Source organism: Thalassophryne amazonica, chromosome 10 (assembly GCF_902500255.1).
Source record: "Thalassophryne amazonica chromosome 10, fThaAma1.1, whole genome shotgun sequence".
In the NCBI taxonomy this organism is placed as follows: Eukaryota; Metazoa; Chordata; class Actinopteri; order Batrachoidiformes; family Batrachoididae; genus Thalassophryne; species Thalassophryne amazonica.
In genome coordinates this window covers 58,058,427-58,080,022 of record NC_047112.1, presented here as the reverse complement: position 1 = coordinate 58,080,022, position 21,596 = coordinate 58,058,427, and positions in this window count along the sequence as shown.

Here is a 21,596-nt window from a genome sequence, read left to right as displayed (position 1 = left end):
ATCTGCGGGCCCGTCTGCGGGCTGATCTGCACCCCGGCATGACCGGTGCATGCCAGGCCGGGAAATACCCCGGGAAAAGTACATGCAGTCATCCTCGTCCCCTTGATTTAATAAATGTGTTTAACCTTTGTCTTGTGTTAGGGTCGGCACCGACCCTCTTTTAGTATGGGGGGGGGGGGGGGTATTGAGTATTAAGCCCAGGTTACACATAGACGGTTTTGTCCGCGGGTAGTACGTAGACTGAAGTTCGCTGTAGTTCCGGCTGTTTTCGCGGTGGAAAGGGGCGGAGCATTTCGCTGGCGTTTTGAGCGCCATACTAGCTGCAAATATGCGGATAAAACGCAGCTAAATCCGCTGAATAAAGCAGAGTTTTGACGCCGTAGCATCCGGCACACGTCAGGCAAAGGGGGTTAATACTCAGTTCTATCCTTTACAATTGCAGGTTAAGACGCGTGTGAGAACGGTGGTGTTCTGCTGCCGCCGATAATGCCTTGTGTACCGCTGGATTATCCAGGCAAATCCTGCGTTACTCCAGGAACTTTTGCTTATAGGCACCGCCCCCAGAGTATAATAGGCTGAAGCAGCTGTCAGTGCAGGGGGAGGGAGTGACAGGGAGCTCATCTCGCAGCCTTTTCTTTTCTCTCCTTTTCCCCTCCTCAACGTGTTGCTCGTTTCCACCACAGGGCTACCCTGTGCTTCTGAACCAGACCTCTTGGTAAGTCCTTGCCGCTGCCAGTTTTATTTTAGGAGGTATACTGGAGCTTCTCTCCAAAAATATCTGGAGCTGGCCGCGAGTGAGAGACCTGCATGCAGTGCGCTAGCGTTTTTATACTGACTGCCGCCTATCGGCCGTTTGGAATGCCATTAACTGGGAGGTGGCGTTTAGAACAGTGTACTGTCCGCTAGCACCGCCGTTTTGTCTGCCTCTGTCGCCGGTTAAAACGCCTTTGAGGACGCCGATGTGGGCTCTATCGCCGTTTTACACGCCGTTGGTTAGGGATACAACGCCAGCCGCCAATTACGGTGGTGTAAACTGCGGCACTACAGGAAGGGGCAGGATGACACAGCGATTAAAAAGTATCAAACGCCGTTGTTCGCGTTGTCTCCGTCGTCAGGCCACTTCTCCAGGAGCGCTCCCGGAATTATTCGACATGTTGAATCATTTTTTCGATGATTCCCGGTGAAGCCGGAACCAAACCACGCCCCCGTGTGCCGACGTTAACTTCGGCGTTTGATCCCTAAAACGGCCCAGAGGGGGCAAAATCTCTCCCGGGACGCTTCCGGGAGAGTTTACCGTCTATGTGTAAACGGGGCTTTAACCCCTGTTGCCTGACGTGTGCCGGATGCTACGGCATCAAAACTCTGCTTTATTCGGCAGATTTAGCGGCGTGTTATCCGCGTATTTGCGGCTAGTACGGCGCTCAAAACATTGGTGAAATGCTCCGCCCCTTTCCACCGCGAAAACAGCCGGAACTACCACGAACTTCGGTCTACGTACTACCCGCGGACAAAACCGTCTATGTGTGACATGGGCTTTAGTGGGAAGAACACCAGGAGGTAGTGTGGAACACTCCGTATACACAGTCCCACATATTACTTTCTGTGTTTTGGTCCTGGTCTGTCTAAATGCCATCTTTCTTATTTTATTGCTATTCTACTAGTACTATCTATGTTTCTATACCATCACCAGTTAAAATCACCTGAAAGTAAGAATAAATTAATTGAATCAAGGGAAACGGCTAGCAGTGCCTAAAATTTAGATGTAGATGAATGTAAGCAGTTATACAGCTTTGAAGTGGTACATATGAAAGACAGACATTGTTTGTAAGTCACCTTAAATTTTCCTACAACAGCCCTCTACACTGATTTAATGTATGGAAAGAATTTCATAGCTGTTAATTTAGACACAGCAGTATCAAGATAGAAATGTCAGGCGATATTTCTCACTAGTAAAGCCCCAAAAACAGTTTTTGTCAAATTGTGGTGAAAGTATTGCCCGTAGACACACACACACACACATATATATATATATATATATATATATATATACACAGAAATGCAAATATAAACATGGGGTTTGCGGACATTTTGGGTGAATACTTTTCTAGATATAGATTTTTCATGACTTTTTGTTAATCTCGTCGACTAAAGGATCTTTATATGGTCCGTCCATATGGGTTTTCGGTTTCTTTTTACAAACCAATGCCATAGCAGTGCTAGAATAGATCCAGGTAACACCAAAAGGTGCGTACACAATCAATCTGGAATTATCACCCCCCCCCCCCCCCCCCATTTTTAGGTTTTAAATGCATAAAATAACCATATAAATTTGTTTATTGCATCAAGGCTTAATGACTTTGTCAGGAACCTCTATTTCAACAAAATAAAACAAAAAAATGTTTTCAATAAATTATAAAATGCTCAAGTTCAAATTATGACCTTTGTGTTGTTAGGGTCATTTTCAACCCAGTTATAAAAATAAGATTATAAAGCAAAAATTAGACCCAAACGTTTTTTGCCTTCTTGCAGAGTGCACATCTCCAATTTGTAGCATACAAAAACGAGAAAAAGATTTTCAGTAAGGCAGGTTAATTTAATTTAATTAGCTTATAATGCGCCAAATCACAGCAAAAGCCGTCTCAAGGCGCCTTACATAAAAGAAGTCAACATAAAATTTAATAAACAAAAATGAATTAAAAAAATTAAAATACATGAATAAAAACAGAAGTAAAAGAATAAAACAAATAAAAATAAAACCTATCCATAAGAAAGAGAATAAAAATAGGTTTATAGGTTAATAGGTTAATATAATATAATAATATATAATATAATACAATAATAATATAATAATATAATAGGTTAATAGGTGGTGGTGGTTCTGGATAATATTTTTGGTGAAAATGAGGGAGAGGACACAGAGCAGCATAGTGATTCGGATGAGCAGGTTTCTGAGGAGGAAGACAATGTGGAGTATCATCCAGAAGACACAGACACATCTGATGTGTCTGATGAGGAGGTCACCGGTGCTGAAGCTGCTCCCACTGAAAGATTCAAGTCCAAAAATGGTAAGATCTGTTGGAGCTCAGTACCTCCTGATGTACATGGCAGGGCAGCTGCTGCAAATGTCATCAAAATGACCCCTGGAATCACAAGGTTTGCTGTGATGAGAGTCAGTGACATCAAGACATGTTTTGAGCTATTTATGCCATTGTTACTAAAAAGATTCATCATTGCTATGACAAACCTTGAAGGAAAAACGTCCATGGCAGCATGTGGAAAGACATTGATGAGGAATACATTGATGGTTATACTGGTGTTCTTCTTCTTGCTGGAGTGTACAGATCCTACAATGAGGCCACTGATAGTCTGTGGGATGCATCGACAGGCAGAAATATTTTTTGGGCAACAACGTCACTTCAGACCTTTCAAATCATATCAAGAGTCCTCAGATTTGACAACAGAGATACCAGAGCTGGATCTGACAAGCTTGCCCCCATCAGGGATGTCTGGGAGAGATGGGTGCAGCTCCTTCCACTGATGTTCAACCCAGGGCCAGAGGTGACAGTGGATGAACGTCTTGTCCCTTTCCGAGGAAAATGCCCCTTCCGGCAATACAGTACATACCCAGTAAGCCAGGGAAGCACGGCGTAAAAATCTGGGCAGCCTGTGATGCAAAAACAAGCTATGCCTGGAATCTACAGATTCCAGGCATAGCTAAAGTTCTATTGCTGAAAAAACAGACTTTTTTGCCTTTTTCTTGAAGTAAATATATAAGGGTCGAAACTGACCCGTAACACCATAGATGTTACTATAGTTAATAATATTTAATTAAAAAAATAAATAAAACTAATTTATTTAAAAGATGTGTTCTAAATCCCCTCAGTAACAGTCAGGTGACATAACAACCTTTTATTTATTTATATGATTCTCTTGAGTTTCATTTAACTTTTTTTTTTAATTGAAATAGAGGGGTATACTGACAAAAAAGGCCCAGTGGCCCAATACCAAAAATATTAAAACCAATATTTTCATGGATAAGGAAGCCTAACAAGGTAACCAAGAAATGAGAAACAAACTGGATGATAGATAATTGTTTTTAGGGTATTTTACACCTAAATTAAAACACGGGTCAAAACCAACCCATTAACATAAGAGATGGTAACAGGAAACTAACACAAGAGGAAGGTTAAACGTACTGTCGCCACGCTGAAATTTTCATTCAACCTCGTCCTCAGGCAATACCTGGGATTTCCCCGTTCATGTCATGTTAATGGGGTTAATACTAATAATTGAAATCGGGTTTTCAGAGGATGTCGTCTTTTTTTATTTATTTTTGGCATTGCAGCTGGAAGGTTTATGACTATCATTTGTATTCCTGGTAAGTTTTCACGTGCTTTGTTTTATATAGTGATGGTGTTCGTGTGTTGTATATTGCTTTTGTTCTTTTGGTCTGCTTGCTTTTCATGTCCTTGCTTCACTCCCGGCTTCCCAGCCGGCTTCACTTTTCCTGTCACTAGGCTGTAGGGCTCCTGCACCTACCTGTTATTTTTGAAGTAGCTGCACAATGTTTTTTGTTGGGTGCTGGTTGTGTGAGCTTTTGGGCTATTCTTGCTTCACTCCGGTGATGGTGATTTAGTGTGTCTTTGGGGGGGGCAAGGGGGCTCCAGTAGGGTACGGTATGTCCCATTCTTGACATGTCCCTGACATTCTTTTCCCAGCATCATTTGTTTTTCTTTCCAGTGGATTATTGGTCGGTGATGCTTCAATGTGACAATAAGGAGTTCCTCAGGAGGAGTTCCTTTCTATTTTACTACAAGAGTATAAGCTACATGCCCAGGGTTACATGTATGAAATTTTCCTCCTGTTTCTTTAATTGATATTTTACACTCCCTTTACACCACTCTGTTTTTCTGAATTTCAGTTAAAGTGGTTGCCACAGACGGAGCCCCATTTGAAACTGCCTCCATTTTGAGCTTGACAGCTTATGCAAGTGTGAATGTTTCCAAATCCACATCAGTTAGTGTCAACAGCAATGTTACTTCGGATGCCTGTTCACGTTTCCGCACATGCCATTGTCACTACCCATATTGAACCTGACGTTCCTGAAGCCGGACCTGATAAGCCCCATCTCTGAGGCCAACAATGCACAGGTAATTTTTTCGCCAGTACTGTCTTTCCTGCTCCTTGGGACAACCTTACTAAGTTACTTGCATTTTAGGCCAATGTTTGTTGAGGCATGTGGTGCGATGGTAGAGCATCAAGCTCATGAACCAAAAGTTCAATTCCTAGCTGAATCACTACTTTCGTACCCCCAAACTGGTCAAGCTCAAGTGATCACTGATCTCGAGCTGTTGCTCCTTGATACTCCAGAAAGACTGTGTGGAGACCAGTATAGTAATGACAATAATTAATGTAAAGCACATTGAATGACCACCAGGGGATGGATACTGTGCTATATAAGACCCATCATTATTGTCAGTATTGTTATAATGTTCAGCATTGTTGTTGTCAGTGAGCTGCCAATTTTTCACTCCGTACTGACCCTCTGATATTCCTTATTTCAGCAAGCATTGATGCAGATATACACATAGATACCATGGCAGATATCCCCTGGGCGGATATCACAGCCTCAGCTAGTGCAACTGTAACTGTTGAAAAAGCCACACCACCACCCCATGCACCATTCGATTGTCAACAGCAAACAGGTAGGTTTCAAATAACTGAATATTGATGAGTTTGCCTAATAAAAATAGAATGATTATGTCTGGCAAACTATACCCACTAAACTTAGACACTAATGTGGTATTACTGGACCCCCGACTGGACCCCGGGTTACTGGACTTGTATACTGGCACTGGACCATGGAATCTTTTCCGCCAGGATTATGTGAATACTGTATGTAGATTACCTGCACCTTGCTAGTCAACTGTTCATTACTTCTTGCGTACCTGACCAATGACCCTACAAATTCAGCCCTGCTGCAACACTCTCCGGGATTCACCCAGAGGGAGGGGGAAAGGGCATCATCCTCCCTCAAATTATCTCAGGGGGGATATCCCCCTCCAATCTGCAGAGCAGTCTTTAAAAATACGTGTATGACATTTTTTCAGTTCATACTCAAGTTCTGAAGAAAAAAATCACTTCCATGATCAGGGACATCAACCTGAATGTTCATAAAGTGCTCACAAATGCATCGTCTTGCTTCTTCCTGAAAAATAGCTTTGTGGGGTAGATCTTGCACCCCCATGGTGAATGTCATTGCTCAGCATTTTCCACCCTCGTTTTTGTTTCTGGAGGAAACCCTGCTCTCCCATGACAGATGTTGATTTGAAGATATGCTTTTAATTCTGAAACATCTTGACAGTGACCACAGGTTTCAATTTTCTCTCTCACAGTAATTGATTTTGGTATACACCATTTTGTAAAAACTGAACAGGCTGATTTTGGTAATTTTCTTAAGTGAACTCTTTTTTTAATTTCAGATGAGGTTGCAAATCTACCAGATTCATCAAAGGTGTTCATTGAAGAATGGTGCAAAAACATTGTAAACGAGAACCCGGACATTTTCCCTGCCAACTCATATGAGATAACCAAACAAAAGGATCGCTATGTCATTATGTGCAAGTCCTGTTCAACATTTAAGGTATGGAAGTGGATCGAACCTGGGCCCCATCAAAAAAGACTCAGTAATTTATGTGCACATTTGAAAACGCCCAAACATGTCTTGAATGTGAAGTCATTTGTTGAACAGCAATCCCAAAAACGTCAGCGTGCACCAACTTTGGAATCGGAAAAGAAATTGAAAGACAAGATGGAATTAGTTGAAAAGGAGTTTGCTGGACAGTTTTCACTCTTGAGGGTTCCATCACCATCACTGAGTCAACTGTGTTGCAATTTCTGCAGCAGTATCTTTATATTTCCTCCACGTGGAGATTTTCTTCATAATTTGAAGGAGCACAGTCCAACTCATGCTGCTGCTGATAAATCCATAAAACAATCATCCATCACTTCATTTTTCCAACCAAAGATGCAAGCGTGTACATCACAGAATGATCAGCAATGACTAGGCAAGAATTCATCAGGAACAGCTGGAGGCAAGCTCTATCCCTGTCACAGGTTGTTTCAAACTAGCATGAAAATTGGTGACAAACTGTATGACTTGACAAAACTGCAAAAATCATACAATACTGGAGAGGACAGTGAGGGTAATGTCCTGTGGTACTCACTGCCAGAATACGAGGTATCTGTGGGAGGACAATGTGCAAAGGGCACAATAAAGAGCAAAAAGTGCAGCATGATGGTTTCTTCAGAAACATCATGTGTTGCATGTAAACTCTTGCCTAGTCACAAAAACTTTATTATGTGTGTTAAACGTAGTAATCAATCTAACACTGTTAGTGGAAAATCCACAGATGGCACTGACAAGGTCTCTTCTGGAAAGGTGAACAATTGTTTTCTTGCTGGTGGAAATATCAAGTCGAAATTGGGAGAGATGAGTCTGTCATCGACAGAGGTTGATTATTCTAAAACTGTCTATGAAACTTGCCAGGTCTAAATCTGTTAAACAGAAGTTACGGGACCGCATTGGGGCCAATGTTGTCAGAGGGGATATCCCAGCTATTTGTAAGAATTTGCAGCGTGCTTTTGACAAGGGCTGTCTGTCTGGGAAGTCTCATCTTCTCAAGTTCATCTCAAATGTGACAAGCAATCTGGCCAAATCAGGGCATGGTCACCGCCACAACACCTACACCAAGCAGCTATTTGATGCAGTTCGAATCCTGGGTGGTCCTAGGGTTGCTCGATTTCTTGCTCAAAATATGATTGGACCTTCAGAAACTACAATGGAGAGGTCCCGCCAAAAGCATGCTTTTAGATACACCCCAAGTACTCCATTCAGTAACATATTTGAACATCTTGCAAAACTCTACAGGGGTATCAAGGCCTCAAGGAATGTGAGTGGTGACATACTTGTACAAACAGCAGAAGATGAAACAGTGCTTATTAAGCTGGCAGAATGGAATGCCAGAACAGATGAAGGGTGGGGTTGATGTGGTCCAGAAAGGCAAGGTGATCAGCAACATATTTGTGAATCCAACTTTGTTGTTGTGGTTGGTGCAGGGGAGGCAGCATATGAAAACTTGGTACAAGCATTCAGGGACAATCGGTTAGCTGGTCATGCCAGGGTTGTAATGCTGAACCCCTTGCACAAAGACTTACCTGCTTTTGTTGTGCTGTTGCAGGGCACATGCAATCAGTTCACTCATGCTATGGTGTATGATCAGTGGTCACAGATTCGTGACTTGCACAATGAACATTTGTTAGAGATACTGGGGCCATTAGTTGGAAATGCATCAGATGGGGACTCAAGACACCGCAAACTCCACTTGCAAAACGCACTATCAGACGATGGACTGCGTTACAAAATTGACCACCCGAACTTCACCTTCAGTGGGAAAGAAGTTACTATACAAGGGAAAACACATGTAATAGATTTGGCCGACCAAGATTACCCACACAACGGGAAAAAGCTTGTGAATCATATGAAACATTCTTCACATGTGCTTACTTTGGGTGGAAATTTGTGCCACATGAACCATGTTCAGTTGTTGCTTGAACGGATTGATGTGCTTCAGCATGGCCTTCGCCAAAAGGATATAGATCGCGATGATAGGCAGAACTGGGAGGCTGCCCAGCGTCTTGTCTTCCCAAAAGTAAGGGAGTGTCTCTGGCAAATTCAAAATGGTGAGGCAGGGCCTGCTGAGAATGTGTTGGGTACCATTGCCTATTTAGAAATGGTATGGAGATATATTAAAATATTTTACTCCTTCACTGCTTCTCTGACACAGCGCATAACCAGTGCATCCTATGCCTATGTTGTAAACTTTCTAAGGATTTGGAGACTTTGGATCCATAGAACAGGCAGTCTCACTTTGCAGTCCAACTTTGTTTCAAGGGCACAGATGTTTGTGAGGACTTTTTTTCATCCAATGGATCCTTTGTCATTAACAAACACAACTATACTCTTTCAGACATGTTTCACAACTTGTCAAACATGCAGAGACTGGAAGAAATCTGTGCCGATCCAGATGGTCCTAAAATGAGCCGCTCACCAACTTTTGTCATAGGTGATGACCAGGAATATAGTTATAAACCAACAGATGTGAGGGAATTTCTAGTCAGCAATGCCATTAGGTGTGTGTCAATAGAAGCTCTCACTAATGGAAAGTTCAGAGTTGCAGACAATAATAGAAGACACTTCAGACTTTCCTAAAAGATGTTAATCAATCCAAATCCAGAACACGAAGGCAGGGGGTGTCACAGGACAATGGCAAGGAGCAAGGCAACCCGCAAGGCAAGAAGTCAGAGGGGAGACTGGTCCTTGTCCAGCCACCAAACTTTAACCCTGCAGAAGGTGTGCGGCGTTCCAATAGGGAACGGAGAATTATATTCTATGAAAACACCTAAACATAAACACATTCTGCAATTTCCTCTTCAAATATTGCAACTGTTGACTAAGGCAACCCTTCAAAGATTTTTGGTTTGCAGTTTTCATAGCTCTGGTAAAATATTGGGTAGGTAGGGGAAGCAAAAGCAACTTCTGTTAGGATTTACTTGTATATTCATTCTGATGTACAGGGGATTACACTAGAGGAATGAATTGCAGATTCTGTGAGCTGTGGCAAGAAACAATGATATGACAGTGATTGTACATGTTTAATCATACTCTGTGAGAATTCATCTTTTATGACCCCTAATCTTTGAACTGTGCCAAGACAGACAAAATGCAGTTAGAACTTAATCACTCTGATGTTCAGGAGATAAGGGGAATAAATTCAGTGTAGATTCTGTGAGCTGTGGCAAGAAACAGATACATTATTACACTTACAGTCATTAAATGGTGAGTAGGTGGTAAATACTTTACCTGTCACCTTCTGTTCATTACATTTGCTTCCATAAGTACAAACAAAAAATAAACTGATTTGTTTTTCAGGTGTCATTTGTTTTTCATTTAATTTCATTTATGTGAAACAATTGAGTGTGAAAGTAATCAGAAAGTGAGCATATACTGTTTAACTGTGCTGTAGTCTTCCTCAAAGTGGAAAGCAGTCAGTTTAAGAGTAGGAGGATTCCTACAATGTTAGTTTTTTTTTTTTGTTTTTTTTTACAAAGCTAAGAAGGCATGTGTACACCTTTGCATTATAAAATGCAAAAAAAATTGATCCTGTCTGCACCTCAGATGTATGGAGTTTTTAACAGGTGTTTTTATGTACTGAATTCTGATTGAGTGACACTTCAACACAAGTTTTCAGATATGGGAGAGGAGAAGTTGAATTTTTGCATCCATATTGATTATTGTTTACTTACTTACCTATTACTTACCCCGGGTTACTTGCTTACATCTCAAAATAAATTGATGTAAAATGTCATCAGAAAGACTAAACAAAAATGGAATTCTGGAATCAATTTGAGGCCTCTCTGAGCAGCAGAGAGAAGAACCAAAGGTGAGAAAAATGAGTGTGAAAACTTCCTTCCTCTTTCCTTCCTTCAGATGAAACTGAAACAAATTCTTCTATTTTGGCATCATTTTATTTTGAGATGGTCCTTTATTCAGAAATTGTTCTTGACAACTGTTTTCTTGACAGGGTTTTGAATACTCAACTGCATTGTTACTTCCCCCCTAAATGGGGGGGCAAATGGTCCCTAGATAGGAGGGGTCAAAAGCAAACGTTCCCTAGGTAGGGGGTATATATCATGGAAAAAAGCCTGTGATAGGGGGGTGATTGTCTGAAGGTTTTCCCTAGATAGGGGGTATATTCTCAAAATGGGGAACAAGCATAGGTCCCCCCTTGAATTGGGGAGTGTGTGTGTGTGGGGGGGGGGTTATGGTACAGTATTACCAGCTGGTTTGGCAATTTAACAGTTAAATCAAAAACTCAAATACTAAATCTGATGAAAACAGCTGGCAAAATCATTGCTATGGTGGTACCTGTAACTCCCCAAGTTTTGTAAACAATCCTCAGACTTACAGACAATATTTTATCAGCTGTATCTCATGTACTGCACTCTGAATATATATTACTTAACTCGGGAAGGAGGTACAGAGTTCTTCTTTGTAAATATAACAGATACAAACACTTGTTTATTCCATTGTTCGTGAAGCTCATGAATGAGCAGATGGCTCAGCGTGGACAGAAAAGAGCATAAGGTCATGTATTGCTGCATTTTCATTATGATGCTTGTATGATTTTGTTGAATAGGTATTTGTATTTTAATTTTGGTCTATTATGTGTTTTTGATGCATGGGTGGTATGTGCTGTTTGTGCAGCAGACCCCTCTGCCCAAGACAAATTTCTCCCTTGGGAGACTAATAAAGACACTTTGACTTTAGTAGTAATATCAATGACAAGCAGCAGAGGGTGGTGCAGAGTTTAAATAAAAAAAAAACCCTTTGAAGGGTTTGAATGTTACGTTAAGCAGAAGTAAACAGCAGTCTATTAACGTAAGGGTATTAAGGGTGCAAGTAGCAACCTCAAACTAAATCAAAACCGAAAGCAGTCATTTTTGAATTAAAGTAGCAGCTAAGCTGGCAGCAGTCTTTTGCATGGAGGTAGTCACTTAACAGGAACCACTCATTCATTCACTCACTCACTCACTCACCTTCAACCACTTACTCCAACCAACAGTCACAGAGGGGCTGGAGCCTATATCCCAGCAGTCACAGAGCGTGAGGTGGGGTACACTCTGGACAGGACACCAGTCTGTTGCAGTCTGTTTGTCCACATATAGACAATCATTTTCACACCCACACGCACACCTATGGACAATTTAAAGCTCCCAATTCCCCTAACCTGCAAGCACTCAGAGGGAACTCACGCAAACACGGGGAGAACATAAAAACTCAACACAGAAAAGCTACAGGTGGGACTCAATCCCATGACCTTCTTGCTGCAAAGCAACAGTGCTAACCACTAATCCACTGTACTGCCCTAGCAGGTACCAGTCTTTAGATAAAAGAAATAATTTTGTCAGAAAAATCCTGAATCAATCAGGCTCATTTCCAAAAATCCTTGGAGGAGAAGTAAAATCCAGGGGTCAGGAGATGTGCGGAGGTCAATCACTAGTAGGCAAAAAAACTTAGGGAAAAAAACTGAGAAGGTGTTCAGAGGAGTGCAAGAAGTGGATGAAGATGTTATGTTCTGGTGCAGCATGAAAGCGGACGTGCTTATATAGGGCCCATAGTGAGCTGGTGAATGAGCTAATCAGTTTGGCCCAGAACCCCCATCTCCTGGTGTAACCAGGCGATGAGGAACTTGTTAGATGACAGAGCCATAGTGGGTATGCCCACTGTCACCATCATGGCTTGGCAATGGTGAGAGTGTGTGAAGCAGAAGACTTGACTGAGACACTGAGGACTTTGTGGAGGCAAAGCAGCACACACAGAGTCGTAACAGAGAAAAACCCATAAAAGTACTTTTTTTTTTATTGAAATGTGGTGCTACTGCCTCGTGCAACAAGAAGCTTAATGAATTTACTTGGCACAATTATTTCTAATGCAAAAACCACTTTAGTGAGTAGAAGGTAACGGGCTAGTTAATGTTATTGTAGATTCAAAGGTTTAAAAAAGTAATATGCTGTTGATGCACTTTGCTACAAATACAAGTTTTTGTTTGTTTATACTTCATTTAATAAGCCTACAAAGCTTCAACAATTCATGTCCTCAGGTCCCAAACGCTTATTGAGTGTTGTTAGAAGGAAAGGTGATGTAACACAGTGGTAAACATACCACTGTCCCAGCTTTTTTGAAACACTGCAGGCATCCATTTTGAAAATGAGCAAATATTTGCACAAAAACAATAAAGTTTATCAGTTTGAACATTAAATATCTTGTCTTTGTGGTGTATTCAACTGAATATACGCGTAGGTTGAAGGGGATTTGCGAATCATTGTATTCTGTTTTTATTTACATTTAACACAACGTCCCAACTTCATTGGAATTGGGGTTGTATATATATATATACACTCAACAAAAATATAAATGCAACACTTTTGGTTTTGCTCCCATTTTGTATGAGATGAACTCAAAGATCTAAAACTTTTTCCACATACACAATATCACCATTTCCCTCAAATATTGTTCACAAACCAGTCTAAATCTGTGATAGTGAGCACTTCTCCTTTGCTGAGATAATCCATCCCACCTCACAGGTGTGTCATATCAAGATGCTGATTAGACACCATGATTAGTGCACAGGTGTGCCTTAGACTGCCCACAATAAAAGGCCACTCTGAAAGGTGCAGTTTTGTTTTATTGGGGGGGATACCAGTCAGTATCTGGTGTGACCACCATCTGCCTCATACAGTGCAACACATCTCCTTCGCATAGAGTTGATCAGGTTGTCAATTGTGGCCTGTGGAATGTTGGTCCACTCCTCTTCAGTGGCTGTGTGAAGTTGCTGGATATTGGCAGGAACTGGTACACGCTGTCGTATACGCCGGTCCAGAGCATCCCAAACATGCTCAATGGGTGACATGTCCGGTGAGTATGCCGGCCATGCAAGAACTGGGACATTTTCAGCTTCCAAGAATTGTGTACAGATCCTTGCAACATGGGGCCGTGCATTATCCTGCTGCAACATGAGGTGATGTTCTTGGATGTTGGCACAACAATGGGCCTCAGGATCTCGTCACAGTATCTCTGTGCTTTCAAAATGCCATCAATAAAATGCACCTGTGTTCTTCGTCCATAACAGACGCCTGCCCGTACCATAACCCCACCGCCACCATGGGCCACTCGATCCACAACACTGACATCAGAAAACCGCTCTCCCACACGACACCTCACACGCTGTCTGCCATCTGCCCTGAACAGTGTGAACCGGGATTCATCCCTGAAGAGAACACCTCTCCAATGTGCCAAACGCCAGCGAATGTGAGCATTTGCCCACTCAAGTTGGTTACGACGACGAACTGGAGTCAGGTCGAGACCCCGATGAGGACGACGAGCATGCAGATGAGCTTCCCTGAGACGGTTTCTGACAGTTTATGCAGAAATTCTTTGGTTATGCAAACCGATTGTTTCAGCAGCTGTCCGAGTGGCTGGTCTCAGATGATCTTGGAGGTGAACATGCTGGATGTTGAGGTCCTGGGCTGGTGTGGTTACACGTGGTCTGCAGTTGTGAGGCTGGTTGGCTGTACTGCCAAATTCTCTGAAACGCCTTTGGAGACGGCTTATGGTAGAGAAATTAACATTCAATACATGAGCAACAGCTCTGGTTGACATTCCTGCTGTCAGCATGCCAACTGCACGCTCCCTCAAATCTTGCGACATCTGTGGCATTGTGCTGTGTGATAAAACTGCACCTTTCAGAGTGGCCTTTTATTGTGGCCAGTCTAAGGCACAAATGTGCACTAATCATGGTGTCTAATCAGCATCTTGGTATGGAACACCTGTGAGGTGGGATGGATTATCTCAGCAAAGGAGAAGTGCTCACTATCACAGATTTAGACTGGTTTGTGAACAATATTTGAGGGAAATGGTGATATTGTGTATGTGGAAAAAGTTTTAGATCTTTGAGTTCATCTCATACAAAATGGGAGCAAAACCAAAAGTGTTGCATTTATATTTTTGTTGAGTGTATATATATATATATATATATATATATATATATATATATATATATATATGGAGAGAGAGAGAGAGAGAGAGAGCATTGCTTGTGGGCATGTACGGGTTCTAGATTGGGTAGTGTTTATAAAATAAGTAGCTGACATTTTTCAAGAGTGGCAATAAATTATGCAAAGTTTTGATAATGAGTTGGAATGGTGTGAGAGTCCAGAATGTTTTTAGAAACTTAGACCTCAACAGTTTTTAGCAGTGATGCCGGTAACGCGTTACTCTAATCTGACCACTATTTTTTGGAACAAGTAATCTAACGCGTTAATCTTTCCAGATCAGTAATCAGATTAAAGTTACTTCTCCAAGTCACTGTGCGTTACTATTATTTTTGCATTGTGGGTCGACAGCAGCATTAAACTTGGTTCGTGGGCAGGAGGTCGGGGTTCGACTGAACTGCCCACTTTAAGCGAGCTGTGAGCTTTTCATCTCTTAAAGCGTGGTGACAACAGCACACCTGCACTGAGCTTTACAAAGACATTTTTATGCTTTTTTTTCTCCGAGCTGCTCCGTATCTGCTGCTAAAAACAGCTGATCCTCCGCGACGCGTCAACAACTAACACTATTTTCCACTCAAATGCACATAAACTCTCACATGATAAACTCTTCACATGATGTGAAAACGCAATAAAACCTTCTTACCTGTAAATCTGGTCACGTTTTCTGCATAAATAAATGTTATCCATTCTTTGTGCTCAAACGCCAAAGCAGGGGCGAATCCAGCTGGAATGGGGGCGTGGGGCAGGGATGTGCCCCCCTCCCCCACAACACCCCTAGATTAAAGGTCCAGTTTTGAAGCCTTTTTTTACTACAACTACTAATACTACTTAAAATAATAATAATTTCGACAAGTAAAATGTTTAGAGAGAATTTAAATGTTAAAAAAATGTTAGAATGAATTTAATAGTTACATTTATAAACAATGTAGGTTAGAAATTGCAAGTTTTACTGTTACAGTGCTGTCAACAGTTAAACACGAGGTCAAGAAAGAGGTCTTTATTTTACTTTTTATAAAACAAGTATTTATTTTCATTGAAGCCAAAAAAGGGTGACTATAAAGTGAGTTTTGGCAAAACAGGCATCATTGTCATGTTGACGTGGGTTGTTGTCGGCAGCTGGGGAAAGTAACTAAAAAAGTAACTAGTAATCTAACTTAGTTACTTTTCCAATTGAGTAATCAGTAAAGTAACTAAGTTACTTTTTCAAGGAGTAATCAGTAATTGGATTACTTTTTCAGTGTAACTGTGGCAACACTGGTTTTTAGAGGAAGGACTCAACCCTTTTATTTCCTGTATTTTTTTCATGTTAATTTACTGTCTTAATGTATTTATAAATTATTTAGCTCCTTGTTATATACACACTATTATTAATATGTATATGTCACGGACATGAACGAGCGAAGCTCGTCAGCATCTCACCATGTCATTTAGGTCCTTCAGACTTTATTTTGAGGAAATGCTCAACAAATTAGTTTCAAGCTTAGCCATATTGGCTCAGTGCCAGCCCTGCCTAGCAGTCAATGTGACTCACTAATTTCAAAATGCAGGTCTTTCAACCAGACGTGTGGTGCTGTGACATGTCAATCATCTGTGTCCAATCAGATTTCAGGGGAGTCCAGTGAAACCCTGGCCTCTGCTCCAGGTGCAGTCATGTCAGGAAGTGTTCAACATTTGACATTTCCTGTTTTACTGTGACTGAAAATTTGGCACTTTGTGTTTGAATGTGAGCTTGCCACTGAGTTCCTGCGAGATTCCATGGGATCTCATCTGTCAATCCAGGAAGTGTTTGACATTTGAACATTTCCTGTTTTACTGTGGATTTGGCACTTCCTGTTTACGACTCCCTGTACCATGAGCGAGCTTTGCGCCGCTGCGCGTCACTTTGCTCGTATGATCGTCATCATTATTATTATTTTGTTAGGGCTGCAGCTATCAAATATTTTTGGAATCGAGTATTCTATCGATTATTTTATCAGTTAATCAAGTAATCAGATAAAAAGTACTTTTGTTTTTTTAAACAATATCAGTAGTGGCAGGGCTCTGCCTAAGCAATGGCACAATGTTGCTGTGCCATCATGTAGTTTTTAAGTTTACAGTGTTCCCTCTCTCTCTGTTTTTCTGGGTAATTATTTTTTCACATTGTTAAGAGTTTTGGAGCTTTGCCGAACCATAAGCCCAGGTGGTCTGTGAAATCTTCAGGACATTCTTTCTCTCGCTCTCTCTCTCTTATTGCACATTTCATTTGCACTTTTTATTACTGTGAGTCCAGGGTATAATTGGTGGTTGTTGACTACTCTTGGTTTTACCTTTACAATTTACGAGGTCTATTAGAAAAGTATACAACCTTATTATTTTTTTCAAAAACCATATGGATTTGAATCACGTGTGATTGCGTCAGACAAGCTTGAACCCTCGTGCGCATGCATGAGTTTTTCCACACCTGTCGGTTGCGTCATTCGTCTGTGAGTAGGCTTTGAGTGAGGAGTGGTCCACCCCCTCAGCGGATTTTCATTGTCAGGAAATGGCGGAATGATTTGGGCTTTTTTTCCATCAGAATTTTTTCAGAAACTGTTATAGACTGGCAGCTGGAAACCATTCGAAAAATTTATCTGGCTTTCGGTGAAAATTTTACGGGCTTCACAGAGAATAAGGACTGTTACTACAGCTTTAAGGACGCCCCACAATGGCGCACGGCGCACGGCGCACCGCGCTCCGAGCTGCCATCGAGAGGCAGAAAACACCAGATCATTTCTAAACGGATGGCTCTTGTTTAATGAACCATTTTCATAAATTCAAATGTCAACATAAATTGGAAATTTCAAAAACATATGTACAAATGCAGCAAAAAAACAAATAAACAAAAAAAACAACAAATATAACTACAGTGGTCCCTCGTTTATCGTGGGAGTTACGTTCTAAAAATAACCCGCAATAGGTGAAATCCACAAAGTAGTCAGCATTAGTTTTTACAATTATTATAGATGTTTTAAGGCTGTAAAACCCCTCACTACACACTTTATACACTTTTCTCAAACAGGCATTAACATTTTCTCACTTTTCTCTCCTGTGTAAACACTCTCTTTTTTCTTCTGGGCGAGAAGATTATAAACAGAGCTCTGCGGCTGCAGTTACTGAGACCATGCAGCGGGCGCTGCAGATTTTTCCACAAGACGTCTATCCTTGCGGGCTGCCGGAGTGCTCCGCATCAAAACAGCGAGCGTAGTCTCTGGACCTGTTGCCAGAGTTGGCCGCAGCTCCGCACAGCAGAGGGGGGGGGGGTGTGAGTGGCCTGCTGTGGCGTTTACCGAGCCCACAGACTCAGTAGGCGCATCGGAGGCAGTGAGAGCAATTGCAGTGATGCTGACTGGTGCTGCAACCGGCCCGCCTGATAAGGACGCAGAACACAATGCGCTGTTAAAAAAAAAGAAGAATGCAAAATTGCACTTAAAAAAAAAAACCGCAAAACTGCAAGGCCGCGAAATGTGAACTGCATTATAGCGAGGGACCACTATATTTACATAAATGCAGGAAATGCTTCAGGTGTTTTTTTTTGTACAATTATTTAGAAAACAGTCAGATTTCACAATAAGATATAGAATTTCAAAAATATAGTGCAAATATAGTGCAGGAAATGCTCATCTCTACTGGTGGTTGGCTCTCACTGCGGTATTGTATCACTTCCTGTTCCGGAGCACAGCAGTGTTTTGCTGTATCTGTTAGCTGTTTAATCTGAGCAGTTAGATTGATCTAGTTACCTAGATAACGATTTGTTTCACAGTGTAATCTTCACGTGCCTTAACTAAAGCACTCCCTCTGCTGAATCACCTCTAAATTATTTACACATTATTCACTTTGTATGTTTTTAGGAATCCGCTAGCTTAGCGCAGCTACTAGCTCTTAGCCGGTTTAGCATGGCGGCTTCTCCTGTCTCTCCTGCACTTTTCTGCTCTGGGTGTGAAATGTTTAGTTATTCCTCAGCCTCCTTTAGCAGTAATGGTACTTGTAATAAGTGTAGCTTATTCGTAGCTTTGGAGGCTAGGCTGGGCGAATTGGAGACTCGGCTCCGCACCGTGGAAAATTCTACAGCTAGCCAGGCCCCTGTAGTCGGTGCGGACCAAGGTAGCTTAGCCGCCGTTAGTTTCCCTCTGGCAGATCCCGAGCAGCTGGGAAAGCAGGCTGACTGGGTGACTGTGAGGAGGAAGCGTAGTTCTAAACAGAAGCCCTGTGTACACCGCCAACCCGTTCACATTTCTAACCGTTTTTCCCCACTCGACGACACACCCGCCGAGGATCAAACTCTGGTTATTGGCGACTCTGTTTTGAGAAATGTGAAGTTAGCGACACCAGCAACCATAGTCAATTGTCTTCTGGGGGCCAGAGCAGGCGATATTGAAGGAAATTTGAAACTGCTGGCTAAGGCTAAGCGTAAATTTGGTAAGATTGTAATTCACGTCGGCAGTAATGACACCCGGTTACGCCAATCGGAGGTCACTAAAATTAACATTGAATCGGTGTGTAACTTTGCAAAAACAATGTCAGACTCTGTAGTTTTCTCTGGGCCCCTCCGCAATCGGACCGGGAGTGACATGTTTAGCCGCATGTTCTCCTTGAATTGCTGGCTGTCTGAGTGGTGTCCAAAAAATGAGGTGGGCTTCATAGATAATTGGCAAAGCTTCTGGTGAAAACCTGGTCTTGTTAGGAGAGACGGCATCCATCCCACTTTGGATGGAGCAGCTCTCATTTCTAGAAATCTGGCCAATTTTCTTAAATCCTCCAAACCGTGACTATCCAGGGTTGGGACCAGGAAGCAGAGTTGTAGTCTTACACACCTCTCTGCAGCTTCTCTCCCCCTGCCATCTCCTCATTACCCCATCCCCGTAGAGACGGTGCCTGCTCCCAGACCACCAACAACCAGTAAAAATCTATTTAAGCATAAAAATTCAAAAAGAAAAAATAATATAGCACCTTCAACTGCACCACAGACTAAAACAGTTAAATGTGGTCTATTAAACATTAGGTCTCTCTCTTCTAAGTCCCTGTTAGTAAATGATATAATAATTGATCAACATATTGATTTATTCTGCCTTACAGAAACTTGGTTACAGCAGGATGAATATGTTAGTTTAAATGAGTCAACACCCCCGAGTCACACTAACTGCCAGAATGCTCGTAGCACGGGCCGAGGCGGAGGATTAGCAGCAATCTTCCATTCCAGCTTATTAATTAATCAAAAACCTAGACAGAGCTTTAATTCATTTGAAAGCTTGACTCTTAGTCTTGTCCATCCAAATTGGAAGTCTCAAAAACCAGTTTTATTTGTTATTATCTATCGTCCACCTGGTCGTTACTGTGAGTTTCTCTGTGAATTTTCAGACCTTTTGTCTGACTTAGTGCTTAGCTCAGATAAGATAATTATAGTGGACGATTTTAACATCCACACAGATGCTGAGAATGACAGCCTCAACACTGCATTTAACCTATTGTTAGACTCGACTGTCTTTGCTCAAAATGTAAATGAGTCCACCCACCACTTTAATCATATCTTAGATCTTGTTCTGAGTTATGGTAGGGAAATTGAAGACTTAACAGTATTCCCTGAAATCTCCCTTCTGTCTGATCATTTCTTAATAACATTTACATTTACTCTGATGGACTACCCAGCAGTGGGGAATAAGTTTCATTACACTAGAAGTCTTTCAGAAAGTGCTGTAACTAGGTTTAAGTTTTGGTCTCACAGGACGGCTTTGAGATGGCGTTCAGACAGCTGTCGGTGGTTTTTCCATCGAGTGATTATCCGAGAAATTGTGGATGTGCCTGGACATGCCAGAACATGTCGTGAGGCTTCATCACGGCATTGTTTTGCGCCATGCGGCACTGCCGCGACGCGCGGAATTCCTCCGCATGTCTGTCTCAATGTGCCGAAAAAGTGCTGATGTCCACATTTTTCACAATTCCTGTGCTAGTCAGACGACTTCCCGGATAAAACACAGCATCCAGTTTGGAAATGAACGGCACATTCTACTGTTACAGGAGTTTTTGTCATGGAAAGAGGAGCGGAGGCTTCGCGCGTCGCGGCGCTGCCGCATGGCGCAAAGCAACGTCATGATGAAGCCTCACGGGACATGTTCTGGCATGTCCAGGCACATCCACAATTTCTCGGATAATCACTCGATGGAAAAACCACCGACAGCTGTCTGAATACCATCTCAAAGCCGTCCTGTGAGACCAAAACGGAGGTGTTCCTTTGTCGATCGCTCCATCAGCAAATCGGTCGTGACGTGCGAAGCCTCCGCTCGGCTTTTCATGACAAAATCTCTTGTTAAAAGTGAAATCTGCCGGAAAATCGTTGATGTCCAGCTCTTGTGATAACCAGAGAAAGTGCACACGATGGTCCCGGCTCCACAGAGCCATCCGTTTAGAAATGATCCGGTGGTTTGTGGCTCTCGATGGCGGCACGGAGCGCGGCGCCGAGCGTCCTTAAAGCTGTCCTTAAAGCTGTAGTAACAGTCCTTATTCTCTGTGAAGCCTGTAAAATTTTCACTGAAAGCCAGATAAATTTTTCGAATAGTTTCCAGCTGCCAGTCTCTAACAGTTTCTTAAAAAATTCTGATGTAAAAAAAGCCCAAATCATTCCGCCATTTCCTGACAATGAAAATCCGCCGAGGGGGTGGACCACTCCTCACTCAAAGCCTGCTCACAGGCGAATGACGCAACCGACAGGCGTGGAAAAACTCACGCATGCGCATGAGGGTTCAAGCTTGTCTGACGCAATCACATATGATAAGGTTGGATACTTTTCTAATAGACCTCGTATATCACAAATATGGGGTAGTAACCTATTATGAGTCGTGTAAGGTAATTTAAAAAGACTCTGTGTCTTTCTCCATGCAATACCAAACTTATTAAGACTATTACCACTTAAG